The following is a 13,819-nucleotide window of genomic DNA, read 5'->3' as shown; positions in this document are numbered from 1 at the left end:
CTTGTTGAGCACTTGGAGAACAAGATTCTTGATCTCAAGGCCCAACTAGCTGGACTCCACAGTAATCCTGAATTGTTAGAGACGTGGCTTGGTGCAGGGGATGGGGATGAGTACAACGTAGAGGGATAAAAGCTGCTAAGAAAAGATAGAATCTATAGAAGAGGAAGAGGAGGCATAGCTCTCTATGTAAAGGATAATATTAATATTAATATTCAGGAAATTCCAGGAATGGAGCCCCTTGGTGTTAGTGAAGACATATGGATTAAAATATTGGGGGAAGATGAAAAAGGTCTGAATGTTGGAGTATGCTATAGGCCACCAGCCTCAGACAGCAGTGTCATCAGTATGCTCTTTGATAACATTAAGACTGTTTTTTGATACAGTCTGTTACTCAACCCACGAGAGAGAACACAGTTCTAGATCTGGTTCTGTGTAGTAATCCTGATAGAATCGGCAGTATTGAGGTAGGGGAACCACTCGGTACAAGTGACCATAGTTCAATTACATTTGAAGTTTTTTGGCAAGTTAAGTCTGCATTCTCCAATGCTAGAGTATTCAACTTTAGACGAGCTGACTTTATTAAGATGCATGATTATACAAGGAATATAAACTGGGTACCTCTTCTAGATGGTAAAACTGTGAAGGAAATGTGGTGCATATTTAAAACGATTATTCTGGATGTACAGCGTAAATTCATTCCACAAGTGAAAAAAAGGGAAGCTGAAAAAGAAGCATCCACAGTGGATGAATAAGTCATTACGGGACAGTTTGAAACAAAAAAGGAAATTATTTACAAAATACAAGTTGGAGAGCTCAGATAGTAATAAGATTTAATACAGTAATATGCAAGCTCAGGTTAAGAAGAAAATAAGGGAAGCTAAAAGGCGTTTTGAAAGACAGATTGCACTAGATGCAAAGAGCAACTCTAAACGTTTTTTTCAATATTACGGTCGAAAAAGGATAGTTAAGGATGAAATAAGAGGTATAAAAAATAAGGATGGAGTTATGGTTTATGATAACAAAGCTATTGTTGTAACTAAACAGTTACTTTGTGGAGAGTTTCACTAGTGAAGTGTTTTTGCATATGCCTTCAGGTGCAGTCAGTTCTCAGAGACTTATGGAGGAAATTGATTTAAATGATGCAGAAGTACTAGATAAACTTTAAAAACTTAAAACAAATAAGGCAGCAGGCCCTGATGGAATATATCCAAGAGTTCTCAGAGAACTAGCAGAGGTGGTTTACAAGCCTCTGACAGTTATTTTTAAGCAATCCCTCAAAACTGGAGAAATGCCAGATGACTGGAAACATGGCAGTGTAGTACCTATCTACAAGAAAGAAGACCGGACTGATCCAGGAAATTATAGGCCAGTCAGCTTAACTTGTATCACATGTAAATTACTGGAATCCATCATTAGGGACAAATTGGAATTATTCCTTGAACAAAATGGTGCCTTAAATGATAGCCAACAAGGTTTTCGCAGAGGGAGGTCGTGCTTAACAAACCTTCTGGACTTCTTTGAGGAAGTTACAGCATGTTTGGACTCAAAGCAAGCTTATGATATTATCTATTTAGACTTTCAAAAGGCATTTGACAAAGTTCTGCACGAGAGGCTCATATTGAAAATGAAATCTGCAGGAATTACAGGAGCTATCACTGAGTAGGTTCAAAGTTGGTTGTCTAATAGAAAGCAGACTGTAACTGTGGGAGCCTTTGCTATTTCTTATATACATTAATGATCTTGATAGAGAGGTTAGTAGTAAAACAGTAAAATTTGCAGATGATACAAAACTAGGGGTTCTAGCCAACAGTATAGAATCAACTAAGATAATACAGGAAGACCTAAACAGCATCCAAAAGTGGGCACATACCTGGCAGATGACATTCGATTCTGATAAATGTAAAGTCTTGCATGTGGGAAATAAGAACCTTAGACAAGACTACTTCATGGGGAAAAAAACTAGAATGTGCTCAATTTGAAAAAGACTTGGGAGTAATGGTTGACCCAAGCTTAACAGGATCTAGGCAGTGTGCTGTAGCAGTAAAAAAGGCCAACAGGATGCTGGGATATATAGCCAGAAGTGTTGAGTTTAAATCTAAGGAGGTTATATTGAAATCCAATGCCTTAGTCAGACCTCACTTGGAATACTGTGTGCATTTCTGGGCACCGCACTATAAAAAAGATATTGAAGTTCTTGAAAAGGTTCAAAGAAAGGCAACTAAATTAGTTCCTGGCATGAAACACAAAAACTACGAGGAAAGACTCAAATTACTTAACCTATTTAGACTAAGCAAGAGGAGGCTTAGGGGTGATTTAATTGAGGTTTTTAAATTTATAAAAGGACTCAATAAGGTTAACTACAATAGGTTTTTTAGGGTGAGTTCAGTCTGTAAAACAAGAGGACATAAATGGAAACTAGTTAAGAGTAAGTTCCGCACTGATATAAGGAAATAATATTTTACACAAAGAGTTATCAATACATGGAATAGGTTGGCAGGTCATGTAGTTGAGGTAGAGACCCTTAAGCTTGCTGTGTTCAAGTCTAGACTTGATGCAGTTTTGGATACTCTTTAATTAAGAAATGGCGAGCTTACTTGGGCCGAATGGCCTGTTCTCATCATAATATGTTCTTATGTTCTTATATATATTATAAAATAATTAGACTTATTTGTGAATCAGCCAACTGTGCAACAGTGCAGCCCAAAAAAGAAATTAAATTATAAACCATTAAAGAATTAAGAACTGAAATGTCAACAATTAATAAGTATTCATCCCCCTTTTTTCGTACCTGCTTGAACCACCTTTCGCAGGTATTACAGCCATCAAGTCTTTTTGGATAATTTTCTGTTAATTTTGCACAACGTGATGGAGCAATAGTAGCCCATGTCTCCTTGCAAAATTGCTCAAGCTGTACCAGGTTAGTTGGGGAGAGGCAGTGCTTTCTACAGATGATGAATGGCATTAAGGTCAGGACTCTGACTGGGCCACTCAAAGATGTCAATTTTCTTCATTTTAAGGCAATCCAGTGTTGTTCTGGCAGTGTGCTGTGGGTCGTTATCCTGCTGAAACACAAATTTCTCCCTAGTTTACACCTGGCAGAGGGAAGTAGGTTTTTATCCAGAATGTATTATGCAGCATTCATCTTCCCATCAATCTTGACCAGATTGCCAGTCCCTGCTGCTGAAAAGCACCCTATAACATGATGCGTACCACCAGCGTATTTCACTGTGGGGATGGTGTTTCCTGGCTGATGTGCAGTGTTAGCTTTACGTCACACATACCGCTTAGTGTTTGAGCCAAAATTTTCCACTTTAGTCTCATCAGACCACAAGATCCTCTGTCATATCTTTGTAATATCTTCCAAGTGACGTTTTGCACTTGTTTTGCTCTTTACGGGCAAGCATGTGTGGCTGTAGTTCCATATTTCTTCCACTTCTGTATGATGGACTGCACTGAGCTCTGAGGTATGTTCAGTGCCTTTAAAATGTTCTTGTATCCCTCCTCAGATTTGTGCTTCTCCACAATGTTACATTTACATTTATTTATTTAGCAGACGCTTTTATCCAAAGCGACTTACAAAAGTGCATACAGTAAGTGTAGCGACAGTATGGGGACAGGATGAGTATGGGACACTTGGGGTAACATTCTTACCCTTTCAAAGAATGAACTCAACAGTCATTTTTCCATCAATGTACAATGCGCCAGTAACAAGCTGCAGAGGCAACCCAAAATGTGCACCAACAGTGCCCATTTGTACAGAGAACAGAGTGATGCTTCACAAGGCATGCAAAACACGCCTGTTACCAGATCAGAACCCTATCTCCCAGATACAGTTGTATCCCTGACTTGTTTTGAATGCACTTTTCTCTTCATTTTGGTTTGTTCAATGGAAAATTCAACCATATTGTTTTACCTTATAAAGAGGGAAGGTATTTATGCTCATGAAGTAATATCCTACACATTTTTTTTCTTCTAAATTTTTTAAAAGTTTTGGATGTTTTTTTGATTTGTCATGATATACAATACTGTGTAGACCAACTGGAAAAAATCTTACTTTAAAATATTTTAAATTTGGAATCTGAGACAATAAATTGTGAAAACAGTATTGGGGGCTGAATACCTTTTCAAAGCACTGTATATACATATAATGAAATGCCTCATCCCAGAAAAAGCCTGGAGCTGAGCTGATCTCCAATCAGGAGCTTTCTAAAATCCATATATTTATCAGTCATTTATTCTGCCATTGAGAATTGTAGTCCTCAGCCAGCAGAGACATTTTTTAACTGTTGCTTTAGCTTTATTTTTGTGCCCTGGGCTACTTGCCAAGATCAGTCCTGGCTAACTTTCTTGGGTAAGCTATTTTTATTTTTTTGATGTGCTAGTTAAAATAGTCACTGGTGCAGAGGTACGCCGATAGTTTCTTATTTTGCAAAGACACTTAGCTTATGTATTGTTCAATGAACATCACAGTACAATTTTTTATAGATAAGCAACTCCAGATAAAGTTTATAATAACTGGTGGGCTCTATCTCCTCAGTATAGCAAAATAAAATGTGACATTTCATGGTACATTTGTGCAAAACATGAAGTCTACAGTTATAAACATGTCATTACAACATATTAAATAATGTTACACAACAGCTAGTTGATACCTGTTCAAGTTGTTATTAATTCAAGATGTTATTAATCATCATTTTGAATTGCAAAACCCTTGGAAAACGTGTATGTCAAATCCAGACTAAAAGGAAAACAGTCAGGACTTGGGAGAAGACCTTTAAACTGATAATTTCTCTGATTCACTGATCATACACACATGTATGCATGCGCGCATATTCACGCACACACACACACACACACACACACACACAAACAATGGTAGAAGAGCTCTGACAGGTTGACAGTGGTAGCCCTACAGAATGGGATAATTTTTTGTTTATCTTTAATTTTTGCAGGCCGGTAGTAGAGTATGGGACACTTGGGGTAACATTCTTACCCTTTCAAAGAATGAACTCAACAGTCATTTTTCCATCAATGTACAATGCGCCAGTAACAAGCTGCAGAGGCAACCCAAAATGTGCACCAACAGTGCTCATTTGTACAGAGAACAGAGCGATGCTTCACAAGGCATGCATAACACGCCTGTTACCAGATCAGAACCCTATCTCCCAGATACAGTTGTACAAAAATGCCTTTGTCAAAAGAAAACTTGTATAAGGGTTTTGAATGGAAATTTGAGCTCAATGTCTGCAATGAGGATTTGAGGAAACACAGATTCACTGAAAAGTGCAGCATATGCATAACACACAGATCTTTATAAACCAAAACTGCGTGTAACATGAGAATGAGGTTTCATGAACTCCATAATTGCTGGAAGTACCATTTGCTGTCAATAACAGACTGTTACAAATCAAAAGTTTTCTATCTATAGCATTGATAGCACATGATAGCTCCACCCATATTGGGGTTCAGTAAGTCCCTGTGATCACTAACGTGACTAATAAGAACATCCACTGGATAGCACACCACTTCATGAGAGAGAAATTACACACAATCCATCATTTCTGAGTACCTAGATGCAACCAGTACCATATCAGCGTTTGTCATTATTCAGCATGGGGTTGAACCCATGTGTCTATATGTGTTTATGCAACTACATGCCAGACATATCAACTATAAGGCTCCTAAAAATATATAATATGCATTGGAAAACCCAACTAAATTTTTGAACCTTTTTCACTAGTTTTCAACATTCAAAAACAAAGCAAAACACATACTATAAAAACTGATAACATAATCCATGAGTTAAAGAAGTTGGAGAATTAAATGAATTAGTTTTCAATGAGCATACCTTTTAACAGGTGTATGTATATTACAAAGAAACAGAAAATGTGGTAAACAGATGTACAATATTTATTCCACAGGGGAGTAGATTAATAGTGTATTAAGCATGAGGCTAATATATACAGGCCTACATAAAATAAAGTACGAATGATGTTTCTAACATTACTATATGATTTGGTAGTCTCCAAATCGTCACACTAACAGCCATAAAAACACACATAGTTCATTTCATATCTATGTCATCTCCCATGTCAGTTTTCTTTCTTTGTTTCTAGTTTGAGAAAAAGAGTCAAGGAACATTGAAAATGTAAAGGAAGAATATCTGTTTCAATGATTTAAGTATTCAATGATTTAAGTACTCCTGAGGTTTTTTTTTACACTGCCTGGCCAAAAAAAAAATTTTTGTTGGACCGCTTTTAGCTTTGATTATGGCAAGCATTCGCCGTGGCATTGTTTCGACAACCTTATCAACGTCACAACATTTATTTCTGTTCCTGAGTTGCATTAATTTTTGGCCGAGATCTTGTTTTGACGACTGGGGAGTCGAACCACTCCGTAAAGTCTTCTCCAGCACATCCCAAAGACTTTCAATGGGGTTAAGGTCAGGACTCTGTGGTGGCCAATTCATGTGTGAAAATGATACCTCATGCTCCCTGAACCACTCTTTCACAATTTGAGCCCGATGAATCTTGACATTGTCATCCTGGAATATGTCCATGCCATCAGGGAAGAAAAAATCCATTGATGGGTTAACCTGGTCCTTCAGTACATTCAGGTACTCAGCTGACAGCCACATAACGCTGCTGAGCCTAGACTTGACCAATTGAAGCAACCCCAGGTCATAACACTGCCTCCAGAGGCTTGTACAGTAGGCACTATGCATGATGGGTGCATCGCTTCATGTGCTTCCCTTCTTACCCTGACGCGCCCATCACTCTGGAATAGCGTAAATCTGGACTCATCAGACCACATGACCTTTTTCCATTGCTCCAGAGTCCAATCTTTATGCACCCTAGCAAATTAAAGCCTTTTTTCCAATTATCTTCACTACCAAGTGGTTGTCTTGTGGCCACACAGCTGTTTTGTCCCAATCCTGTGAGTTCTCGTCACATTGTACGTGTGGAAATGCTCTTACTTCAACTATTAAACATAGCTGTGGGGGAAGGGTCAGAGTTTGGAGAGCCAGGATGTAGTCTGAGTTTGACTTTGAGTCTGTGCTGGAAAATGGATAGTGATCCAGTTTATCTGACAGTTGGTGGGAGCTCGTTTCACCACTTGAGGCAAGCGTAGAAAAAGATGTGATTGAAATCAGTGATCCCTCTAGGAAAGGGACAACTGCTACTGCTTAACAGTAAATCTAACACACAACTTAAATACTCACCACTGACTTAAGACATCACTATTTAAAGACATATACCCACTTCATCATGGTCTATATGATGACACACAGAAAAAGCAGTGAGAGGAGAAGAGAAAAGAACCACATTCCTAGCAAGAAGGCTCAGGCTGACATCACCTGATGTTGCTCTGTCCTTGACTTTGGAGTGAGTAATCTGGACTGTGCCCGAGTGGGTAAAAATCCTTACCTCCCATCTCCATTTGCTAGGAATTATTCAACTAATATTTCCTTTGAAAAATGAAAAATATCATCTTTATAACATCTGTAAAACAAAGCAATTTTTTCAAACTTTGTCACATGTCATATGCTGAGTCTCGGCTCATATATAATGGTCTGTATCCTTCATCATAAACCAATTTATTGTGTGCAACATTATGAAAGTGGGTAAAGATTCACTAAGGTAGTGAAAGAAATTATCACAACAAAATGTACTCAAAATAGACTCTGGAATTGACCCTAAATGGTTGATATGTCCAATCATACAGTTTCCGTAAGTTTAATTAATTATTATTTTTTACCCCCATTAATACCCTACATACTTTTTAGTGAGTTGTTCTGCTACCTTTCAGCTGATATTACTCCTTGTGCCCCTCATGGGGATGATGGACCGTTTAAGTATGATTTTTTTTAGCTCTCCTGGATGTTATTGACCCCCTCTGATTAATGACAAAATGTTTATTATTAATTAAAACATGCTATCTTTTTATTCACAAGGACACATTCCACAAAAAGAGAATGTGTTAGAATGTATTATTTATTACTCCCTTGTTTAATAATAACTTCTCTTTTGCGTACTTGTGTGTCTCCATGTGTACATTTATACAATATAAGTTGTTACAGAATTAGTCTATACGTTACTGTGATCTTAAATAAAATTGGAAACAAATGTTTTTGAATGTATTACAAGTACCATAATATTGTATGTCTGACTTTTTATGCCTGAATGTTGAGGAGCTGGAAATGTATGCCTCCACTTGTAAAGCAGAAACAGAAAAAAAAAAACATTGATGACTGAAAAATGATAAGACAGCACTGAGCATTTATTTTTAACAAAAAGTGCAAAGCCAAATATATCCTTTGAAAGCAAAACCTAAATACAGATGACTGTTCAATTCAGTCCTTGGTGGAAAGAAGGACCCCATCCTACCTTTGCTGTTGCTGTTGTTTTAATTTTGAAGCACAAAGAACACCTCATTGATCGCTCACCGCACTATTTTGGTGCGGGAAAACTTCTAATACAGGACAGTGAAACAACATAGATGATAATTTTGGCTGCTTCTCTTCTAATGTCCCCTTGTCACTTGCAGAACAATCACAATGATGATAAAAATAATCCCACACACAAGTCCGGCGATATTCAGATTTTTGGCGGTCCGGGATGATTGTTCAGCCCTGGTCGAGTCTCCGCTTGCATTTGCATCGTTCACCTATGATTAACAGTCTTCAGTCACTCTTTCAGTAATCAGTAAGAAATCAGCTAATCTATACAGTATATAAGAGAAAATACTGTAACTAATAAAAAAATCACAGCATGCAACATACTTATAACTCCTTAGGGTCAACTGCAGTAACCTTAGGGAATGATTAAACCTTAAGGTTATATTTAAGAACCCTGATCTACGTTCAGTTTAGGTTCAGCTGCCCCTTATCTCACAAATCAAGCAAGATGTTTAAAGTTTAAAGCCATAGGTTTGATGCTATTGACCACAACTGACTGTAGCAGATCTGAATGCTAATGTACTTAACATATACCTCTATGCTCTATTAGTTGGTTTTACTCACTCTGCAGGAAAAAATGATTGCAGCCACTCCGAGGGGCAAACAGCAACACAAGGTGTTGAAGATGGACCAGGCCAGGTAATTTGGTGTTGCAGTTCGGGATTCCATTGGAGTGGATCTTGATTTCTTCAATGGAGCAATGCAGTGTAGAAATCTGAGGCAGTGTGAGACGTAGGGGGCAAAGTGGTGTGCTTTTTACTACTGGAAGGGGTGTGGTTACAGGGAGAGGGATGGCACAAAGAGTTGTGGAATGTGTGTGGGTGTTCATTAGAGAGGCTGTTTACTGCATGGGTACAATATTGATGGGAACCAGTTTCTTCATATGGCTTTTCCCATAAAAAGCACATTAAGGACATTATTCCAAGCCATATGACTAATGGGGTCAGAGCATACTCCTATATCTGAAGCGACCAACAAACATGAAGTGTATACCCACTGGAAAGGATCCAGTGTATGACATGACCTCCACCCCAATCCATCTTTTTGATACTTTTCAAATTCTAACAGGTCTTTGCATTTGTTGTGCAACATTGTGCTCCACTTGAGTCCATATTACATGTTATAAGTGATCCCATATTTAATCTTATATATAGTAGATATGTCACATAAGACATATTGTAGGGGAGACTGGGTCTTCTTGTCACATGGGTAAGTTGTCACATCAATATATTCACCATTAATATATTCACCATCAGAGGGCGCTACTTAAAAGTTGAACACTAGTTTTGTGCATCTACTTGGTCTGATGTCATATCCTGTCCGGGAAAAGCAAAGCACACTGTTAACTGAGGTGAGCACTGATTTACCATTTTTCACATTCTAAAGTAAAAAAATTTAACTTGACATTTTTGTAATAATGTTCTTCTAGTTAAAAATCTTCACAATTATACATTTGTACTTGGTAGAGGAGAGAATAAAGTTTCCTGTTATACTTTTGCTAATGTCCTGCTTTAAGCTAACTTTAAGATATAGCAAACATTAGCAAACATGGCAGTTTGGGGCAACTTATCTCAGTGATTTTGGGGTAAGTTATCACATGTGACAACTTGCTTCAAAATCACTGAGACAAGTTGCCAGTATACATAGACACAGAGTCTGCTTGTCAATTGTTGTCATATGTAATTTGGAATTTTGTGAATGTGTTTTTAAAGAAAGAAAGAAAGAAAGGCAGGAAAGAAGGAAGGAAGGAATTATTAAAGAAAAACAGAAAATAGCAGCACACCACCTGATGTGATGCTAAGGGCAGTGTGGCAGGTGGCATATAAATCAATCAGGAGTACAACGAAGGATTATAACATTAACTACCGTACACTGGCTCGATACTGTAAGACATTCACCGCAGCTGAAATAGAACGTCAGACAGCCATCTCAACTACCGTTGTTGGGTATACTGTAAATCTCCACGGCAGGATTTTAGCCCAGACTTGGAGCTGCAGCTTGAGCAGTACCTTATGAGATCAGCTGACATCTATTTTGGTTTGTTGCCAACTGAGGTGAGAAAGCTAGCGTATTAATTTGCAGTGGCATGGGAGCTGCAGTTTTCATCAGCCTGGGCTGAAAAAGGAAAAGCCAGCAGGGAGTGGTTTACATTCTTCTTAAAGCGGCACCCTACGCTCTCTCTCAGAAAGCCAGAGGCAACTAGCCTTGCCAGGGCAAGTGCCTTTAACAAGGAGAATGCCAAGGCTTTCTTAGATAATCTGGAGAAGGTGTTAGGCCAACATTCACTGGGACCAGGGGACATCTGGAATATGGATGAAACGCATAGTCTCAGCAACAGGGAAAAATATTCCCCCCTACTTCATATTCCCTCGGGTGAACTTCCACAATCACTGACAGGTAAAGACAGGAACCAGTGACTACAAGCAAAATTCAGTGATTCAATTTATGATAGGATCTGACTTCATATTTTTATTTTACATGATGAAAATCAGGGCTGGTGCTTTATTGACACCTTTGAGAACTGAGACTTTCATTTCTGGTTTCACAGTGCCCTATATATAGTATTATCTACAGTGCTTTTACTCTACACCACATAGTTTCTTTTTCATTATTTCTTAATATAGAACAGGCACAGGATTTCCTTGACTTATCTGTCTTCAAAAATATATTAGGCTAAATTTCAAAAATGACTTCCTATTTAACACTTGCCTGGATCCTTTTGGGTTACTGTGTCAGAACTGTACGCAATTGCAAAGGGTAGGGTCATTGAAATACTGCTGGCACAATTTCTGCCTCCTCTATGATGAAAAAACTCAAATTACACTGGGGTAACTGGTGTTGTACAACACTTCTCCTTTTTTCAGGCTTTATTCTGGGATCTTGCCTTTCTCCTCTCAGTTGGGTAATTTTCAGTAATTTTTTAAAATTTTGCAAGGTGGTTCTGTGTTTCTCAACACAGGGGGCCCATTGTGTGTGCAAGTTTTCTTTGCAACTGAACCAACTGAATTAATCAGGCTCGATTTTGCTGTTAACTGGATTCAGGTCTTTATTTGCTATCTCTGCATTTAATCTCCTACAATTTCATTGAGGGAAAATGGTGTGATGGAGGCATTGTTGTCTGAAAAGAAAGATAGAGTACTTTACTTCACATGTTTTTTTTTTTAATTATTATCTGCATTAAAAAATCAGTCTAGCTGTTTCAGTCAAGCTAAAGTTGTTCAAATACACATTTCAGGCAACATTGAACAACTCATTGTTCTAAAGATTGGACACCCATCTGTATTACACATTTGTTTGATGGTCTGAAGGAAATAGAATTAACTTAGAGAAACATCTTTGCTTGTATCCCTCTGTTTACACCAGCATATCTTTCATGAACAATTTGAAACTGTTATATAGCTAACCACCAAGACTTCAGTTATGTCATATCCACATCAGTGTTCAATTAAGAACTTGAGCAAAAATATAAAATGTTTAGGTGGAACCAACAGACACCCAAACACACATACAAACACACACACACACACACACACACACACACACACACACACACACACACACACACACACACGCACACACACACACACACAATGGGTCCCTTATAGCATTTTCCAAGTTCTACTATACAGAAACATTTTAGGAGGGAACATTCCTCTCCCCCTCCACAGGGTAATTTCAGACACTTTGGACTGAGCAGCTCTGTGATTACATGCAGATGTATCTTGGAGACAAGCTAGATCATTCAGTTAGACATTGTTTTTGCCTTCTTTGGTACAGGGTAATGGTGCTGTGTATAGCTTCTGCCAACACATCTTTGAAGGCACCTTAAAGCAAAATATTTTAAGCAATCACTACAACCCCCCCCCCCCCTTTCCCCACATACTGTACACACACACCGTTGGACTAATGTGTTTTTGTCTGTATGCATTGTACTGTAGTTGATTTGGGAAAAGCAGCAGAATTATGAGAATTATCCTGGGCCAAGTGGGAGGGTTGGCGCTGAAGAGTTACAGAATGGCCTCTCACTGAAAGTTGTAAATGCACCCTATGTGTCAAAGCCATTTGTAAGAATGAAATGTCATTTTCTGTACATTTGTCTTTGTGAAAGACAGCCCATCTTTCTGTACCACAGCCGCCAAGTTTTCTGCAATCTTTTCAGAAATGATATTTACTACAGCAGACAGCAGGGAAGTTCCTTGCTGTGGCTGATGTTTGTGTAACATTATGGTAAACAATCCATTTTCCTTGTGTTTTCCTTGGCTCTTCATTATTGAATTCACCAATTTGTTCTTAGCTGGAATAAGTTCTTTGGTACAAATAAATTTTATAATTGCTCCAGTGTATCCATAGCACGTATGCAGGTACACATTTGAGAAACCAGATCTGAAGTCATGCAACTGTCAATTTTACATGTGAACAGGTTGAAATAGGTAAACACACATTTAATATTCAATAAATAAATACACTAGGTAAGTCATCTAATCAGTCAACTTCTTTGTCAGACTAATTATCCATCTTTTTGTAAGTGATAGGGATTATGTGCTGAAACCCTGGCCAATGACACTGCTTCCCAACCCACAGAGATAGCATGAGTGTATACATATAACCAAATACATACTCACACTCAGAGTGCTACAAGGCTAGTGTATGTGTTTGGACACAGCAGATGGCACGTGTTTGCACACATCTGAAAAGGTGTGCTAATATGGCTATGAAACCTGGCATTCCTTTGTTAACAGATGACCAGCAATGAGTTGGATTGGTTACGTTTTGTCCCAGTTGTTCCTAAATTATATACCTGCATTGGTCATCATACAAACCAGGGCAAAAATGAAATTGGGCCATACTACCAACTTTTCTCAAGACCAAAATTGTTGCTTGTTTATACAAACATTTTGATAAATGAGCCCCAGTTTGAGTAAATAGCATTCAGTCCCTTTGGACCGTAAAGATTAAAATGGCTGTCATCCTTCTTTTGGGTGATGACACATCGTTTTTTACTTGACAAAATCATTCCTGCAATGCAATTTGTACTGTGGCCAGTGTAGCCAAGGCAGATGTTGTGCCACCGCGCTCCTCAGGACATTATAGTAATCTATGTGGTTACGTAAGGCTCACCACATTTGCAAGACCACACCCAGTCAACTAGATTGACACATTCTGTAATCGGTAATCTTTTTTCTCCACCTTTCCAATGATGTATTAAAAAGTCCACAAACACAAACAAAGACACAGTGGAGCCTCTCCCTCCCATTTTTTCATTTGTTCCAATTTGAAATTGGTGGTTTTATGTTCTCTGTAACATTTTTCTTTATAACTATTGGATATGGGAGTTGATAGACCTCTGTTGTCTCTACACAA

Source organism: Megalops cyprinoides, chromosome 3 (assembly GCF_013368585.1).
Source record: "Megalops cyprinoides isolate fMegCyp1 chromosome 3, fMegCyp1.pri, whole genome shotgun sequence".
NCBI classification, from domain to species: Eukaryota; Metazoa; Chordata; class Actinopteri; order Elopiformes; family Megalopidae; genus Megalops; species Megalops cyprinoides.
This window is presented reverse-complemented; position numbering follows the sequence as displayed.